Source organism: Ahaetulla prasina, chromosome 4, assembly GCF_028640845.1.
Source record: "Ahaetulla prasina isolate Xishuangbanna chromosome 4, ASM2864084v1, whole genome shotgun sequence".
Lineage (NCBI taxonomy): Eukaryota > Metazoa > Chordata > Lepidosauria > Squamata > Colubridae > Ahaetulla > Ahaetulla prasina.
The window spans coordinates 81,875,584-81,893,896 of NC_080542.1; the positions used below are offsets into that span (position 1 = coordinate 81,875,584).

At 37.8% G+C, this 18,313-nt stretch overlaps 1 protein-coding gene across 8 annotated transcripts in view; it reads right to left on the minus strand.

The window, feature by feature from the left end:
• TRAK1 (trafficking kinesin protein 1) overlaps nucleotides 1-18,313 on the minus strand; it is a 438,997-nt gene that overhangs the window by 284,847 nt on the left and 135,837 nt on the right. Inside the window, exon 2 of one of the 8 annotated variants that reach the window (XM_058184208.1) lies at nucleotides 12,606-12,625. The exons of the other annotated variants lie outside the window; for them this stretch is intronic. The gene's annotated coding sequence lies outside the window, so the exon portion shown is untranslated. The remainder of the gene's footprint in view (nucleotides 1-12,605; nucleotides 12,626-18,313) is intronic. 8 annotated transcript variants of the gene reach the window in all.

Sequence of the window (18,313 nt, forward strand, 5' to 3'; positions counted from 1 at the left end):
GGCCACTAGAATGGCAGCGTCCTGATAGGGATCTATGGGATCTATGTTGCCTGCCTAGGAAAAGGAGAAATCTACCTGGAAAAGAAGCACAAAGAGAAAACAAAGCAGTGAGTTATTTGGGCTTGTCAGGATACTGTGAGTGGAATAATCTCAGCAAGTTGGAGATCCTCTTCACTGAACACCTCACCCAAGTCTTTGTGTTACTGGGGAATGCCCTGAGCTGGCTCGGCCCTCCCAGCCACAGCTGTTTCTTTATTTGGATTATCCCCATTTCCTCCCTTTGGTCATTTAGTCTGGTCACTCCCTACTGGAATCTTAGGGTCCTCTGTTTCCAGTTTACTCTGGGGTTCCATCTCTTCAGCCAGGTGAGTCTCAGAACTAGTGACCACTCCATTCTAGGCGCCACAATGAACACAAGTCTCTCATCTTGTGTCCCAATGGCTATTTCCAAGGGCTCCATGGCAAAAGTAGCAGGCTCCCCCTCGCAACTGACTCATCTAGTTGGCAGAATACGATGGAGGTCTTTAGCTTCCCAATTTCTGCATCAGGATTGGGTTTATTAAGCATCGGGTACACCCTAAATCCAGGAGGCTGAAAGTTTTACTCTTTTATTCCAGCTGAGGAGGAATAATCTTAGACGCAGTGTGATTGGTTCGATCGGTTCACTTACAAGCAGGTTGTCTTCAGAGTTGCTTTCAAACGGGACCGGGTCTTCTCCTGGTGAGGCCAGAATTCCCTCCCCTGGTTTTGCGAGGGGGCGAAACTCCATGGCCTCTCCGCTCCTCAGTTCAATGTCCTTCCCATGGAGTAGCTTTTGCAGGCTTTCCACTTGATAGATCCTCAGGCTTTCGAGCAGGGGTTTTTGAGTGGCGCTCAGCTGTGCAATGCCCTTCCTTCCCACACTTGAAATAGGCAGATTGTCACAGCTAGATGGTAGTTTGCAGCTCGAATGGCTCTCGCTTCCCCTAGGGTGGAGATCTCTTCCAGGTTCTCCCCGCTTGGTACTGGTTTCTGGCCAGGTCAATCTCTACCTCTTTGGCCAGGATGTATCTGTCGTGGAGGTGGCTTGGGCCCCTTGGGCTAGGCAGGCATGGTAGAGGTCACTATCAGCCCATTCTTAAACCAGCTCACCAGGATGTATTCTGGCCAGTCTTGGCAGGCGAGTCTTGGAATTCCTCAATGTATTCAGCCACTGGCCAGTGGCCCTGCTTCATGGTTCTGATGCAATCACAGGCTTTTCGATCTGCCAGAGGGTCCTCGAAATGGCGGTGGAGAGTCATCACGAAACAATTGAAGTTGCACAGCTCTGGGGTATCGGCATTGTGGAGGCTCACCATCCACCAGGCTGCCACTCCTTCCAGGGCCAGGGTAACAACTCAAACTCAGGTACCCTGGGTTTGCAAATCTAGCCCATACTCCTGCATGTACATGAGGATATGCACCAGGAAAAACCCCAACTGCTGCACGAGGAAAAATATGCACCAGGAAAAACCCCAACTCCCAGGGTTGCTTTTCCTTTCCAGCTGTGATACTCTTGGCTGGCCTGAGACATTCACAGGAGCTGGCACTGCATAGGGCAGGTTTGCAGGGGTGGCTGCTGTTCTCACAGCGTCATCTGCCTGATCTGCAGCTGTCAGATCCGGGGTGGCAGCTCTGGCTCCATTGGCTACTGCTTCATGTCTTCTCTCATGACAGCTCCCCCTGGGCTTTTAGGTTCTCAAAAGCCTCCATCACAAAACGCATGACGTCTTTTCAGTCGATCATCCCTGGCAGGTTCTTCTTGGTCCCACAGGGCTTCCAGCTCACGTCTCTAGCCTGGCTGCCAGCCACTTGAGTAAGGGTGACTTTGGTTCTTCTGTCCCAGCTGTCTTTCTTCCCTACTCCCATCAACCATCTCGGCTTAATGGAGTCCTCCAAAATGACCTCGATGTCTTCAACGGGGCACACAGAACTTGAATTTGACTGAGTGGTGATAGAAGTTTCACCCAAGCATTCTCCCTCTCCGTGCTTGCTGCTTTGCTCGGACATGGCTTGCAAAATCCCCTCGGTAGAGCGAGTGCGTCTCCGGGTTGACCACCTTTGCAGATCCTGCTTTATGTAAGGGTCTGCCTCTCCTCTCTGTTCAATAAATTTAAAATCTTGAAATAACGGATTGTTGGGGGCAATATGCTGACTCAATAAACCACTTAGAGAGGGCTGGAAAGCACTGTGAAGCTGTACATAAGTCTAAGTGTTATTGCTATTTCAAAAGAACCTTTTATTGAAGGAAAGAAATTGCAGGACAAAGGAAGCAGAATCTAAATTTTCCTGGGCAATTCAGTTAGGTTAAAGCAGTTAGAAACTTCTTCTCTAAGTCCGATGTTGAATAAGCCAATCCACAGATGCTAAATTGTTTTGAGAAGCGCAAGTGAAGCACTGAAAAGGTGATAAAAAGCCGTTCCCAGGCATTTCTTGCTGGAGGCTTCGGAACTGAGACAAAACAGATGGCCCTCCCCACTTTCCCAAGAAGATAAATCAAGGTACAGGATGATACATAGGCATCAGGAAAAAGGCTATAAAGTAAAGAGTGCACCCAGCCCTCACTTCCATTAGAATGGCAGCATCCCGATAGGGATCTATGGGATCTGACACTGACACATCCATCTTGTTTCAACTGATAGCATAGCCACTCCTATTAACTGAGAAAGACAGTGCCTTGTAACAAAGGTAGGGTTGAACCCATAATATACTGCCCAAATAAACTGGTTCAACTATATTTTTTTTAAAATGCCATTTTAAAAACAGTAAGGGTTACCCTTGTCATAATATAATGCAAATTTCAGGAAGATATCCCAAACTAAAAGAAGCTCCACTGGTATACATCTAACCAATGTTACAATTCTGAGATTTCTGATGCTTTGACAACTCTTTCTTAGCATGATTTACTGATAATACACTGTCATGATGCACTTCATGATGGAGAACTTTAAGAAAAGCAAGAAGCATGCCACTTTTTAATATATTAAACAAGAATGGTATACCTAGGACTTCCAGTTGCAGAAGCATGACAGCTGAAACTTGCGGAGCTCCGTGAAAATCAGCTGTTTTCTGCTGGCCTAGAGGCTCCTAAGAGCCAAGTGTCACCTCAAAGGAGTGACAAAGTTGGAAGGGCTCCCGTAGAGCACAGGTGGGCAGTGGTCCACCTAGCTTGATCCAGGAAAACTTCCTTGACAGGTGGAGAAGAAGATGGCCATTAACGACCTAATTGAAGCTCTGAGAGTAGAATAAACAAGCATGGAAAATAAGCAGAAAACTCACAGTGCACTGGATCCAAGTAAGGAATGTACAATTTCTACCCTAAATTAAACTAACTTCATTAAAATATCTCTGCTAAGAAGGGAGACTTCAGAAAGAAGGAGGGGAGGGAATTATTACCCTGTCTCCTTTTGGAAGCAGTGAGAGAAAGATTGGAGCAGAATACACATTTGCTGAAGTGAAATGTGAAGCAAGAGCTAATTATCTTTAAATTGAGAGAAAGAGTGGACTGGACTGAGTATTATTTTTTGTTTTGAAGGCAGGGATATGATACCTTTCTTTTTTTTCTTCTTTTCTTTTTTCTGCCCTCTCCGTTTGCTATTCTTTTTCTGGACTCCTATCTTAGAGTGGAAAGGAAAAAGAAGCAAGGCTGCCATCAAAGTTGAAACATATCAGAAAGAATACTTTGAGCTGTTCAAGCTTAATGAAGGAATTATAACATCTGGTGTCAGAGACTTAATTAAGGATTGTACCCTGTTTTGGAAATCTTTATGGGAAAAACAAGATTCGAAGTACGATGGAGACAAATACTATTGAACCTTGATGCATTATAAATAAGAGGTTAACTGATATAAAAGGTTTTTTTTTTTTAAAAATCTTATCTTGTTGATGTCTGGGGAAACAGCGAGCCTTATGGATTATAAATATCAATGAAGAAAAAAAGATATAAAAAGAAGATACCTACTGGGCAGGAGGGAAAGATTATATTGGAGCTACTGTGGACTTTTTTGGATTACTAAAACCAATCGATCCAGGTTTAACTTCTGAACTATTAAGACTCTGAAAAATGAAAGATTGACTGAAATTGGATTGAAGAGAAGTGGAAGCTGTTATACTGTTTTTCCATTTTAGTACCTCGATATGGGGGTTATTCGTTATTTGTACTGTTGTGTATTGAACATGGAAGATATTGATTGTATCTTTAGGCGGTTAACCCTTTAGGCGGTTAACCCTGGGTTGGCCCCTGTTCTTCGTGGATAGTAGGATTGGTGGGAATATCCACCTGCTAAAAACACTAATTGCTAAAATGTCAAGTTTAAATATAACAAAAATAGGGAAGAAGGCATCTTCCATACCGTCTTCAGCGTCCCCAAGCCCCTTTAACCAAAGGTTGATTGAAAGTGTTTTACAACTGGAGAATACTAACTCATCCCAAAAGGAGGTATTAACATTGCTACAGTTGTTACAGGAATCGATGACCGAACGTCATAATGAAATAAGGAAAATATAGGGGAAGTGAGAAACGATACAGGAAAGATGAAGGGGAAAATCCAAAATATGGATGAAAAACTTGAGAGCTTTCAACAAATGATAATAAAAAATGAGCAAAGAATCCAAAAAATGGAAGAAAAAACAGAACAAGTAGAGAAGAAAGTAGATGATATAATTATAAAATGATACAAGCAAAGAAAGAGTTAGAAAATACTGTGACAATTTTAGAGACAGAGAAAGCTGACCACTATCTAAAGTTTCAAAATATAGAAGAGGAGAAGGGAGAAGAGTTACCAGAGTTAATGAAAAAAACTACTGGCAAAGGCAATAGGAATAGATAAACAGGAGATGAACATTGAAGTGGATGAAACGTATCAGATCTTCACAAACTATGCAAGAATATATAACCTTCCCAGATATTCATGAAAGATTCATGAAAAAATCAATACGAGATCTTAATAAGGCGAGAGATGAACCAGTAGATTACAAATAGTTGGTGGTTTTGAAACAAATCTCTAGAAGAGTAAGAGAGCCCAGAAAACAGCATCACTTTCTGACCACAGTACTGATTAGACACAATGTAAATTTTAGGTAGCTGATACTCGAAGGGATTTTAGTCACCTGGCAGGAAAAAAGACACTGATTAGATTCACTTGACAAAGCAAAAGACTTCTATGAAAACTACTTTATCTCAGAAGAGTAACAGGAAGCCAGAGATGAATTAGTACACAAGGGCCAAGAAGTACCAACAATAGAAGGGAGACACTTACAACAAGCGCAGAATGAAAAGGAGAAAAAAGAACGTTCAGAACGAGAAGGAGCAATAGCAAAAGAACCCAGAGAAGTAAGAGCAACCAGGACTATAAGACCTAGATATAAGTTAATGCAAGAAGTAGTAAAGATGCTCTCAGTTAACATTAAGGGGCTGAACTCACCAACAAAAAGGAAGAAAATATTTTCTAAACTACAAAAACTAAACTTGGACATAATAGCACTTCAAGAAGTGCACACTAAGAAACACCATAAGAAATTATTGGAACACTCCAAATAGGGAAATTTTTCTATTCACTATCGCAGCAAAAAAAAGAAGAAGAAGAAGAAGAAGAAGTGTGGTACTATACATTAAAGAGGCAATAAATGCCAAACAAATGTTTAATGATGAAGAAAGGGGGAATCTTAATATTGGAAGTGGCTATGAATCAAAAACGGACTCTCCTGGTTGTTATATACGCACCAAATACAGGACAAGACGAATTCTATAAGAAGCTTCATTAAAAAATAGTTATTTATGATAGGGAGAATAGCAGTTGTAAAAATGAACATACTACCAAAATTACTCTTTATTTCAAACAATGCCAATAAAATTAGAAAATAATTTTTTATAAAGTTTTTTATTTTATAGACAGACATACATTTAAAACATCAGCAATTTCTTCCGTGTGACGTCTCGGTGTTTTATTCTTGGCTCCATCATTTTGTTGTTTCTTCTTTCTTCACTTCAATTTAAACTATTACCATTTTTCCACAAATACATTATTATCATTTTCTTACATAATTATGCATTACTTATCTTACCTTTCTTCTAACCAATGGTAAAATTTATCCCATATCTTAAAATATTCTGAATCCTCTCTTTAATTATCAAGGTTAATCTATTCATTTCTGCAAAATCTAAATTTTTTCTAATAATTTCTCCTTCCAGAGGTATTTTCTCTGCTTTCCAATTTTGCGCAAAAACTATTCTTGCTGCTGTAATTACATGTATAATCAAATAAATATTTTCTTTACTAATTTTCTCTGATAGAATCCCCAGTAAAAATAACTCCGGTTTTAAATCAATATGTTGTTGGGTTATTTCGTCTAACCAGCCCTTTATTTTCTCCCAAAAGTTTTTGGCTTCTGGACATGTTCACCACATATGATAATAAGATCCTGGTAACTGATGACATTTCCAACATTTAGCTGATTTATCTTTAAACATTTTCGCCAGTTTCTCAGGTGGCATATGCCATCTATAAAAAATTTTATATCGATTTTTTTTATATGCAGTGGATATTGTTAATTTATAATTCCTCTCCCATAGCTGTTGCCATTTGTCTAGGTCTATTGAATATCCAAATTATTTAGCCCAAGCTATCATAGTTTCCTTTACTTGTTCCTCTTCTAGCACAATCCCCAATAAAAAGTTATAAGTTCTTTTGATTAATTTGTCCTCTGTTCCTGTGAGAATCCTATCCAGCTCAGTCTTTTCTAAATAAAAAACATAGAGTTCAACATCTTTCTGATATCTTGCTTGTATTTACATATACATATGCCAATCTAACTCAATCCCGTTCTTCCAAATCTTGTTTCTGCTTCAGTTCCCCCTGTCTATTAACAAGTCCCTATACCTAACAATATTTCTAAGATTAAAAGTATTTGGATGTATTAAAGCCTCCATTGTTGATAACCATGATGGAATTTTCATATAGTATTTATCTCTAACCTTCTCCCATGCCATTAGCAATGCATTTCTTATGTAATGTCTATGAAAGTATGTGTGTATCTTACTTCTCCCATACCATAAAAAAGCATGCCATCCTAGTTCCAAATCATGTCCTTCCAAAGTCAGTAATCTTGTATTCCTTAATTCCACCCATTCCTTCATCCAAGTCAATGCTGCTGCCTGGTAATATAGTTCCCAATTTGGCAGTCCAAATCCTCACCTTAGCCTCATATCCTGTAACATCTTTAAACTTATTCTAGCTTTTTTCCTTTGCCATATAAATCTTGCTATCTTAAGATGTTGAAAATAAGTTTGTTCAAGTTTTATTGTACTGTCTGAAATACATATAATAGTCGATAATATGTTCATCTTTATAATTGCTGTTCCCCCCATGACTGAAAGCTGCAGGTTTCTCCATTTTCTCCAAATCCTTCTCAATTTGGTTTTTCAGTTTATAATAATTATCTTGTTACACATCTTGATGTTAAATATATTCCTAAGTATTTCACTTTTTTCACCACTTGAATATCCAACCTCTCTATTATCTCTTCTGTTTTTCTGTCATATTTTCGTTTTTTCCTTATTTTTAAGCCAGACACTTTCCCATAAGCCTCTATTTGTTCTAATAGTTTAGAACCTGATGTAGTGGTTCTTCCAGAATAAATACTAAATCATCAGCAAAAGCGTGTAGTTTATATTTTTCTTTTTCGATTTTTATTCCTTTAATGTTATCATTTCTTCTGATATTCCTGTTCAAAACTTCTAAAGTCAAAAGGATAGTGGGGATAGCAGACAACTTTGCCTTGTACCTTTCCTGATTTTAACATTTCCTGTCATTTTTCCATTTATCATTATCTTAGCTGTTTCTCATAACTAGTTTTTATAGAATTTATGAATCTCTCCCCAAAGTCCATTGTCTTCAATTGTTTTATCATAAATTGTCAATTTACATTATCAAAGGTTTTTTGAGTGTCTAAAAATATCATTGCCATTTATTTCTCTGGATATGATTCATAGTATTCCAAAGTATTTAGTATTATCCTCATATTATCTCTAATTTCTCTCTTAGGAAAGAAACCATTTTGATCTATATGAATAAATTCATTTAACTGTCTTTTTAATCTGTTTGCCATTATTGAAGCAAAAATCTTATAGTCCATATTTAATAATAATAATAATAATAATAATAATAATAATAATAATAATAATAATAATAATAATAATAATAATAATAATAATAATAATTATTATTTAATTTTTATACCGCCCTTCTCCCGAAGGACTCAGGGCGGCGAACAGGCAGATAAAATAATGCAATATATTACAATAAAAACACTCTTTAAAAAACTTATTCAATGGCCTAAAATTTAAAATACAATACAAAATATAAAATAAACCCCATTAAAATCCATATTTAAAAAACCCCGTTTAAGCCAGTCCTGCTCGAAAGAATAGATACGTCTTCAGCTCGCGGCGAAAGGTCCGGAGGTCAGGAAGTTGTCGAAGTCCTGGGGGAAGCTCATTCCAGAGGGTAGGTGCCCCCACAGAGAAGGCTCTCCCCCTGGGGGTCGCCAGCCTACACTGTTTGGCTGACGGCACCCTGAGAAGACCCTCTCTATGGGAGCATACCGGCCGGTGGGAGGCATGTGGTGGCAGAAGGCGGTCCCAAAGATATCCCGGTCCAATGCCATGGAGCGCTTTAAAGGTGGTAACCAGCACCTTGGAAGTGCACTCAGAAAACCACAGGTAGCCAGTGCAGCCTGCGCAGGATCGGTGTTACATGGGAGCCACGAGTGGCTCCCTCTATTACCCGCGCGGCTGCATTCTGAACCAACTGAAGTCCCCGGGTGCACCTCAAGGGGAGCCCCATGTAGAGAGCATTGCAGTAGTCCAGGCGAGAAGTGATGAGGGCATGAGTGACCGTGCATAAGGCATCCCGGTCTAGAAAGGGGCGCAACTGGTGGACCAGGCGAACCTGGTAAAAAGCTCTCCTGGTGACGGTCGCCACGTGATCTTCAAAGGACAACCGTCCATCCAGGAGAACACCCAGATTGCGCACCCTCTCCATTGGGGCCAATGATTCGCCTCCAACAGTCAGCCGCGGTTGCAGCTGACTGTACCGGGATGCCGGCATCCACAGCCACTCAGTCTTGGAGGGGTTGAGCTTGAGCCTGTTTCTCCCCATCCAGACCCGTACGGCCTCCAAACACCGAGACAACACTTCAACAGCTTCATTGGGGTGGTCAGGGGTGGAAATGTACAGCTGGGTGTCATCCGCGTACAGTTGATAACTCACCCCAAAACCACTGATGACCTCCCCCAGCGGCTTCATGTAGATGTTGAACAGAAGAGGCGAGAGAACCGACCCCTGTGGAACCCCACAAAGAAGGCGCCTCGAGGTCGATCTCTGCCCCCCTGCCAACACCATCTGCGATCGGTCGGAGACATAGGATGAGAACCACCGAAATACAGTGCCTCCCATTCCCAATCCCCCCAACCGCCGCAGCAGGATACCATGGTCGATGGTATTAAAAGCCGCTGAGAGATCTAGGAGAACCAGGGCAGAGGAATAACCCCTGTCCCGGGCCCTCCAGAGGTCATCCACCAATGCGACCAAAGCTGTCTCCGTGCTGTACCCGGGACGGAAGCCGGACTGGAATGGGTCTAGATAGACAGATTCATCCAGGTACTGGGGTAACTGATGTGCCACCACACTCTCGACAACCTTCGCCACAAAACGAAGGTTGGAGACTGGACGGTAGTTGCCCAAAACAGCTGGGTCCAGGGAGGGCTTCTTGAGGAGGGGCCTCACCACCGCCTCTTTCAAGGCGGTGGGAACAACACCCTCCCTCAAAGAAGCGTTGACAATCCCCTGGAGCCAGCCTCGTGTAACCTCCCGGGTGGCCAGCACCAACCAGGAGGGACACGGGTCCAATAAACATGTGGTGGCATTCAGCCGCCCTACTATATTTAATAGTGAAATTGGTCTATAGCTTTTTATCAGTTGTAGATCTGCATCTTCTGTAGATATAAGTGTTACATATACCTCTCTCCATGAGTCTGGCATTCTTCTTTTATCTAGAAATTCATTATACAGCTCTAGCATTACCATCCGGTCCCGGTGCCTTCCCACTTTTTTTTTTATTGCTTCAGTCAATTCCAACATTGTTTTTCTTTCTTCTAACAATGCCTTATGTTGTTCCGATATTTTTGGTAAATCTGGGTTTTCAGAGTATTTTATTGTCTCTTCTTCCAAAATATATTCTTGACAGTATAGTTTTTCATAGAAATTTTGAGCTATTTTCTTCTTTTCTTCATTACTATAATGTAGTTTCCTCTTTTTATTTAATAAATACTTTACTATTTTCTTCTCCTTTTCTTTTTTTATTTTATATGCTAGCCATCTTCCCAGCTTGTTTGCATTTTCAGAAAAATTCTGCCTGGATGTTCTTAATTTTTTTGCTAACAACTCTTGTTCATTTAGCTTTATTTCATGTTTTTTTACTTTCATTCTTTTTTTTTAAAGTTTTATTTCCATTTTCCAACAACATATTCAATGTACAGTCTCTTATTCAACATTAATCATTAACTTTCATTTGTTACTTATTTGGGCTTGCTCAGCTACCACTTCCTTCCTTAACACAACCTTTCCTCTTCCCTTTCTCTACCTTCTTCTACTTTCTCCATCCTTCCCCTCCTTCACTTTTCTACTTCCTCTCCTCCTTCCCCACGCCTTTCTTCTTCCACCCTTTCTAAACCCTCTCTCTTTCCCCTTTCTTCTTCCTCTCCTTTCCCTCTCTTCTACCTCTCTCTTTTCCTACCTATTTTCTTCCTTCGCTCTCTCTACTTTTCTCTCCCTTTCCATTCCCTTCTGAAATGGCAGCTGAGCAGCCCCGATTTCATTTCAAATTATTTCTATTTTTTAATTACTTATCTTCAATCATTCCTGTACATTAATAATCCTTCATCTTTCACCCCCTCCCCCTCCCTTCCCCCCTTTCCCCCCTCCCCCCGAGACTACCCAGAACAAAGTACAGGGTATAAAATTAACAATCATAAATTAAAATACAACATAAGTCATAATCCATAGTCACTCCTCATCCTTTGTACCCTCAAATTATACTAATTATCCATACCCCCCCTCTCTCTAAAACCTTAACTTCCCTTCCAGAAACAAGAAACGGAAAAAAAAGGAAAGTACATTCTTCTTCCAATCCATTATATATCAATCCGTTCCACTCCTAAAGTCTTCAGAATCTTCTGATTAAATTGGTATTTCCAGTTTATCGATAAAATACATAGTTTTTAATATCCAGTCTTCATCGATCAACACCAAGACAACCTTCCATCTTCCAGTATTCATCAGAAATTCTTCTATAATATACCTTTCTTCCTTAAACAGTCTCTCAAATATAATTCATATTTCCAGCTTAAATTCTTAGATTTTACTGTCCAATCTCCAAAAATAAACAATATTCTATCTTCTCATATATTTGATATCACTTACATACATCAAATAGCATTGCTAATATTAATTTTAAACCTATATGGTATCCAAAATCGCCTCTCCTGTTCAACATTTACATGAAGCCGCTGGGGGAGATCATCCGTGGTTTCGGGGTGAGTTATCAACTGTATGCTGATGATACACATCTGTACATTTCCACCCCAAACCACCCCAACGAAGCCGTTGATGTGATGACCCGGTGCCTTGAGGCCGTTCGGGTCTGGATGGGGACGAAAAGACTCCGACTCAACCCATCCAAGACGGAGTGGCTGTGGATACCGGCGTCCCGGCACAGTCAATTAACTCCATCCTAGACTGTGGGGGGTGAATTGTTGGCCCCCAGGGAATCGGTGCGCAATTTAGGCATTCTCCTGGATGCACGGCTGTCCTTAGATGACCATCTGACGGCCGTCACCAGGGGAGCTTTTTATCAGGTCCGCCTGATTCGCCAATTGCACCCTTTCCTGAATCAGGACTCTTATGCACAGTTACTCATGCCCTCGTTACCTCCCGTCTGGATTACTGCAATGCTCTCTACACGGGGCTCCCCTTGAAGAGCACCCGGAGGCTCCAACTGGTACAGAATGCGGCCGCGTGGGGGATTGAGGGAGTTTCTCGTAGCTCCCATGTGACACCTCTCCTGCGTAGGCTGCATTGGTTGCCGATGGTCTTCCGGGTGCGATTCAAGGTTCTGGTTAAAGTGCTCCATGGCATGGGACCACCTTCTGTCATCAGTAACCTCACTTCAACCTGTGCATTCCCACAGAGAGGGCCTCCTCAGGGTGCCGTCTGCCAGACAATGTCAGCTGGCGACCCCCAGGGGAAGAGCGTTCTCTGTGGGAGCTCCGGCCCTGTGGAATGAACTACCTGTGGGGCTACGTCTTCTCCCTGATCTTCGGACCTTAAGTGTGAGCTCAAAACCTTCTTTTTTCATCAAGCAGGACTGGCCTAAATAATACAGTTTTAATTGAGGGTTTTATGGGGGTTTTAAGGGATTAATATATTTTATTAATTTTTACTTACTAAATTTTTAAATTTTCTCAGCATATTGAATTAGATTTTTAATTTGTTACTGTATTTTAAACTTTTTGATATTTATGTTTTTACCTTTGCTGTACACCCTGAGTCTTCGGAGAAGGGCGGTATAAAAATATGAAAAATAAAAATATGAAATAATAAATAAAAAAATATGTCAATTATAATAATTTAAATCATCAATTTACCTTACATGTCAAATAACATTATTGAAATTACACCTATAACTTATATCCGAAATATATCAATTATAACAATTAAATTCTATTTAACCAAATAACAACATTACATCCATAAACAATCTCTCAAATATATTTAATCCAAATTCATACATTTTACTGTCTATCCTCCAAAATTAAACAATATTCCATCTTCCCATTTCTTTATACCTCACATATATCAAATAATGCCCCTAAAATTACACCTATAATTTATATCCAAAATAAGTCAGTTATAAAAATTAACCATAATCAAATAACATTATTAGAATTACACCTATAATTTATATCCAAAATATATCAATTATAACAATAACACCACTAAATAACACCTATAACTTATACTCAAAATAAATCAATTATAAAAATTAAACCCTATATATATATATATATATATATATATATATATATATATATATATATATATATATATATATATATATATATATATATATATACCATCACAATCACATCTTAAGCATTCTCCCTCCCCTTGTCTTCTATCTTACACATTTTCCACCATCTGCTCACAAATCAACTTAGCATCTAGCAATAAAGGATTTCCAATCTTTAATATATTGGTGTAAAAATCTCTTGCTTTAAAAACTGTATTAAGAAAATACTTTCTTCCTTTATAATTCACTGTTAAGCCAGCTGGAACCTCCCATCTAAAATATATCTGATGTTTCTTAAGCTCATCCACTAAAAAGACAAATTCTTAACATTTTAGGAGGAACTTCCTTCATCATTATTATATCTTGTCCTAATATTTGAATTTATTTTTATAAAATGCTTGTAAAATTCCATACCTAATCTTCTTAGTTGTAAAATAAATAACCACATCTCTCGGTAATCGCTTCTGCCTTGCCAGCCAAGAATTAACACAATAGATTTTTTCAATATTAGCTTCAAAATCTTCTGGTTCCACTCCATCTATCCGAGCAAAGGCCTGAGTAAAAATCTCTTTTAAATTTTCCTGCCTGCATTCCTTTAATCCCCTCACCCTTATAGTACATTCCATTAATCTATATTGTAATATAACCCTTTCTTCATCTGCCCTATCCCCCTTAACCTGAATATCATCTATTTTATTTTCTAAATTCAAATTAATTTGATTTGTTTGAACATCCTCTATTTTCCTTTGCAAGTCTAGATTAATTTGGTTAAGTTCTCCCAGTCTTTCCTCCATCTGAATACTAGATACCAATAATGGCATAATTGTATCCTTTACCATTTTCATATCCCTCCTCTGCTCTTGCACCATATCTTTAAAATCCGATATTTCGTTCTCCATTTCATTAAATTTTTGATCTATTTCTAAAAGATGAGCCTCCAAAAGTTCCTGTAAAAAATTCCTTAAACCTTCCTTGATATCTTCTTTTAATTTCCGTATCTGAACTGAAGAAATTTCCAAGATTTTAGTAGTAGTTAATTCTGTTTGCTTAAGAGCCATTTTTAAACTGTATAATCTACCAGAAAGAAAAAAAAATTTAATAAACTTTTCTTTTTAAACACTGTAATAGAAAAAAAAAGGTAAAAAAAAGAAAATCATAAACAGTTCTTATTCATTCCATTTAAAAAGTATCTTGTTATGTTCTTCTTATAGGTTCCACACCAGCAGTAGTAATAAGCATTTCCTTAACTTTCACTTCCAATACACAAAACGCCACTTGCTTTCATTACACAAAACGCCATTTCCTTTCTTCGTCTCCAATCTTTGCTACAAATATATCCTCAGTTTCATTCTTTTCTTAACTCTGTCATTCTGGCTTATCTTCTTGAAATTCTTTCTCTAGTTTTTTGTATTCTTCTTCCAATTCTGTCTGTTTTTTCCTTTTGATTTTCTTTGTAGTCTAGGTTATTGCATCCTTTTTTTATTTATTTCAAATAAAAACTTTAATTCTTTTTCCACATATTGTTGCAATTCATTTTTTTAATATTAATGTATTCAAAGTCCATCTTCTTCTGTCATTTCCATGTTATCATCATTGAATTATGGTCTGCCTATATATTTGAACCATTATTCACTTTTTGTATATTCTCTATCAAGTCTGCCGACATCCATATCATATCTATTCTCGACCACGATAAGTGTCTATTTGAATAGAAAGTAAATTGTTTTTCTTTTAAATGCTTTTGTCTCCAAATATCTTGAATACTCAACTCTTCTGTCATTGTAGGAAAAGATTTTAGCATTGTTCTCCTTGCTTTTTTATTTATCTTTATTGTTTTATAATCCAATTCCGTATCTGTTACAGCATTGAAATCTCCCATTATGCAAATATGTTTGTAATCCAATTCTAATATTTTTCTGTGTAGTCTCTTATAAAAATCTTCTTGTTTTTCATTTGGGGCATATAGCACTATCAAAAGTATTTGTTTGAAATCTTTTTTTATTTCCACCATCAAGACTCTACCTTCTCCATCTTCAAAGAGAAACTTGGGTTCTAACTGCAGCGACAAGATGAGATGTTTGGAAACTTGCCACTATCAGTATGCCTGGATGATACAGGCAGGGACTGAATCCCTCCCTGCCTTCGCAGAGTAGTGCCAGGGGCAGTCCGCCAAAGGACAAGCCCCCTCCGCTAACCGCAGGATCAGTAGGGACCTCAGCTGATAATCAAGTTGGCAGAGAGGAGTACCAGCAGACCAGTAACATCCAATATCGCTTCCTGTGATCTTTGAACCTTGCTTGGTAAATTATTTTCCAAGTCGAACTGAGGAGGACTCGGACAGCGGAGGCATGGCCAAGAAAAATTGACTCGGTCTCCAAGAAATGAAGCAAAGTATTACCCATTCCTGGACGGTCCTCCCCGACACAATGGAGAAGAGTCTGAAGATTTACTGGAACAACATAATATTTGGTTTTTGTTTTGTATATCTTCCTTTTTGATTTTTTTCCTTTTTCTTTTGAATTTTTTTTCCAACACTATATTTTTAATTTGGATTATAGGGATTTTTGATTTGTGAGGGTGGTGGTTGATTTGGTTTTTCTGCATTTTTGCCTTTTAACTAATCCAACCATCAGGGAGGATTAGATACTTGGATTACTAATATATTTGGAATATAAATTTACAAGAATGAGTGCAAAGAAAAAGCTTACAACAGGCAGCCCTATTTCAACAGAAAAGAACCTGGAGATGGAGCTAAAAAATTTCATGCGAACACTTCATGATGACTTAAAACAAGATATAAAAGAAATGAAAGAAATGATGGAGAAACACGAAGGGAGGATTCCAAAAGTAAAAGAAAAGATGGAAGAGACGGGAAAAAAGGTTGAGGAACTAGGAGGAAAATTTGTGTTAAAATTTAAAACTTACAGGAAAAAACAATAATTCTTCTGGAAATGGACATGGCTGATTTTTATTTAAGATTTCAAAATATTGAGGAGAAGAAAGGAGAAAATCTGCCTGAGGTGATAGCTGAGACCTTGATGGAAGCTCTGGATCAACCCAAAGAGAAGATTTTAAATGAAATTGATGAAGCTTTTAGAGTACATATAAGAAATACAATGAAAAATAAATTGCCAGAAGTACATGTAAGATTCACAAAGAAAGCATTGAAAATGGAGATATTGCAAATAACAAGAAATATAGCACTAAAACACAAAGATAAAGAAATTGTGGTATTGAGGCAAATACCCAAAAGAGTTAGAGATGTAAGGAGAGAATACCAATTTTTAAAAAGACTCCTAATATCAAAAGGAATGAATTTCAGATGGTTAATCCCGGAAGGAATTTTGCTGAGTTGGCAGGAACAAAAGCTTAGATTAGACACTATTGATAAAGAAGATCCTTGTATGATCAACTTATTGGACCAGTGGAAGAGGATCAGGGAGCGACAGGAGACATACAACAAAAAGAGAAAGAGAAAGAAGAAGGGAAAATAAAAGAACAAGAAGAACAGGTACTGAGAGAGGGGTGGGCTAAGGAGCCAATGGAACAAAGAGAAACCCGTGATGAAATTAAAAACTACTAATAAGTAAAACATGGAAGAAGAAATAAAAGCAATATCGATAAATGTAAATGGATTAAATGCGGCGATAAAAAGGAATAGAACATTAAACAAATTAAACTCCCTGAAGATGGATATTACGTGTTTGCAAGAGGTTCATATTAGAAAGCAACATGAAAAATTATTAGCACATTCAAAATTAGGAACTTTATTTACATTATTAATACACAAAGGAAAAGAGAATAGCTATGTACATTAAGGAAGAAATTTTTGATGAACTAAATAAAATGACTCTGAAATATATTTGGCAAGGTAAAAAACTAAGAATAAAATTGAAAATGTTACAGGATTCTAGAATTAATGGGGGCTTTTAGACTCCCAAACTGGGAACTATATCATCAGGCAGCAGTTCTTACATGGTTAAAAGAATGGGTAAACCTAAAGCACAGAAGGTTATTATTTTTTTAATAAGGTTTATTATTAAAGGTTTATTATTAGAAAGACATGATCTGCAATTAGCGTTGGCACGCCTTTCTTTTTTTTTAATAAAAGTTTTTATTTTTCCATAACAACAACAAAAATACATTCTCATCAAACAATTACAATGTGCTGAAAGGGTGTTTGGGTATCTTCTTGTACAATCTCCACTTAAAACATCTCTTTCATATAGATATCTTATATTGTCTTTTCTAACATATCTTTCCTTCTAACCACTGGTAAAATAAATTCCATATTTCATAATATTGCTTATCTTCTTGATCTTTAATTTCAAATGTCAATTTACTCATCTCAGCACATTCCATCATCTTCCTAATTATTTCATCTTGCAAAGGTAATTTCTCATTTTTTCCAGTTTTTAGCAAACACAATCCTGGTTGCTATAATAATATTCACAATCAAATATTTTACATCTCTAGTATATATCTCAGGAATAATTCCCAACAGAAAGACTTCTGGCTTAAAATCTATATGTTTTTTAATCATTTTCTCCAACCACGTGTGTATTTTAGTCCAATATCTTTTTGCTTCAACACATGTCCACCACATATGGTAATATGATCCAGGTGTCTGATGACACTTCCAGCATTTTTCAAATTTATCCTTGAACATTCTGGCAATTCTTGTCGGGGGTAGATGCCACCTGTAAAACATCTTATACAAATTCTTTTTATATGCTGTAGACATTGTCATTTTATAATTATACATCCATAATTTCTGCCAGGCTTCTAGCTCTATCCCATGGCTAAAATTCTTCCCCCAAGCAATAATTGTCTCTTTTACTTGTTCTTCTCCCAATTTTTCCTCTAGTAAATATCCATACAATTTCCTAATCAAATTGTCATCAGAACCTGTTAAAATCTTATCAAAAATGGTTATATTATTATAAAAGCCTTCTGTTTTAACATCTTTATCATATCTGGATTGTATTGCAAGTAAGAAAACCAATTCATTGTTATACCATCTACCTCTAATTCTGATTTAGATTTTAACTCAGCCTTTTCATTCAACAATTCATTATACCTAACAATATGTTCTTTCTAAACGTTATTGAATATGAGAATGCCTCAATAGATGATACCCAAATTGGAATTCAAAATTTTCAAAAAA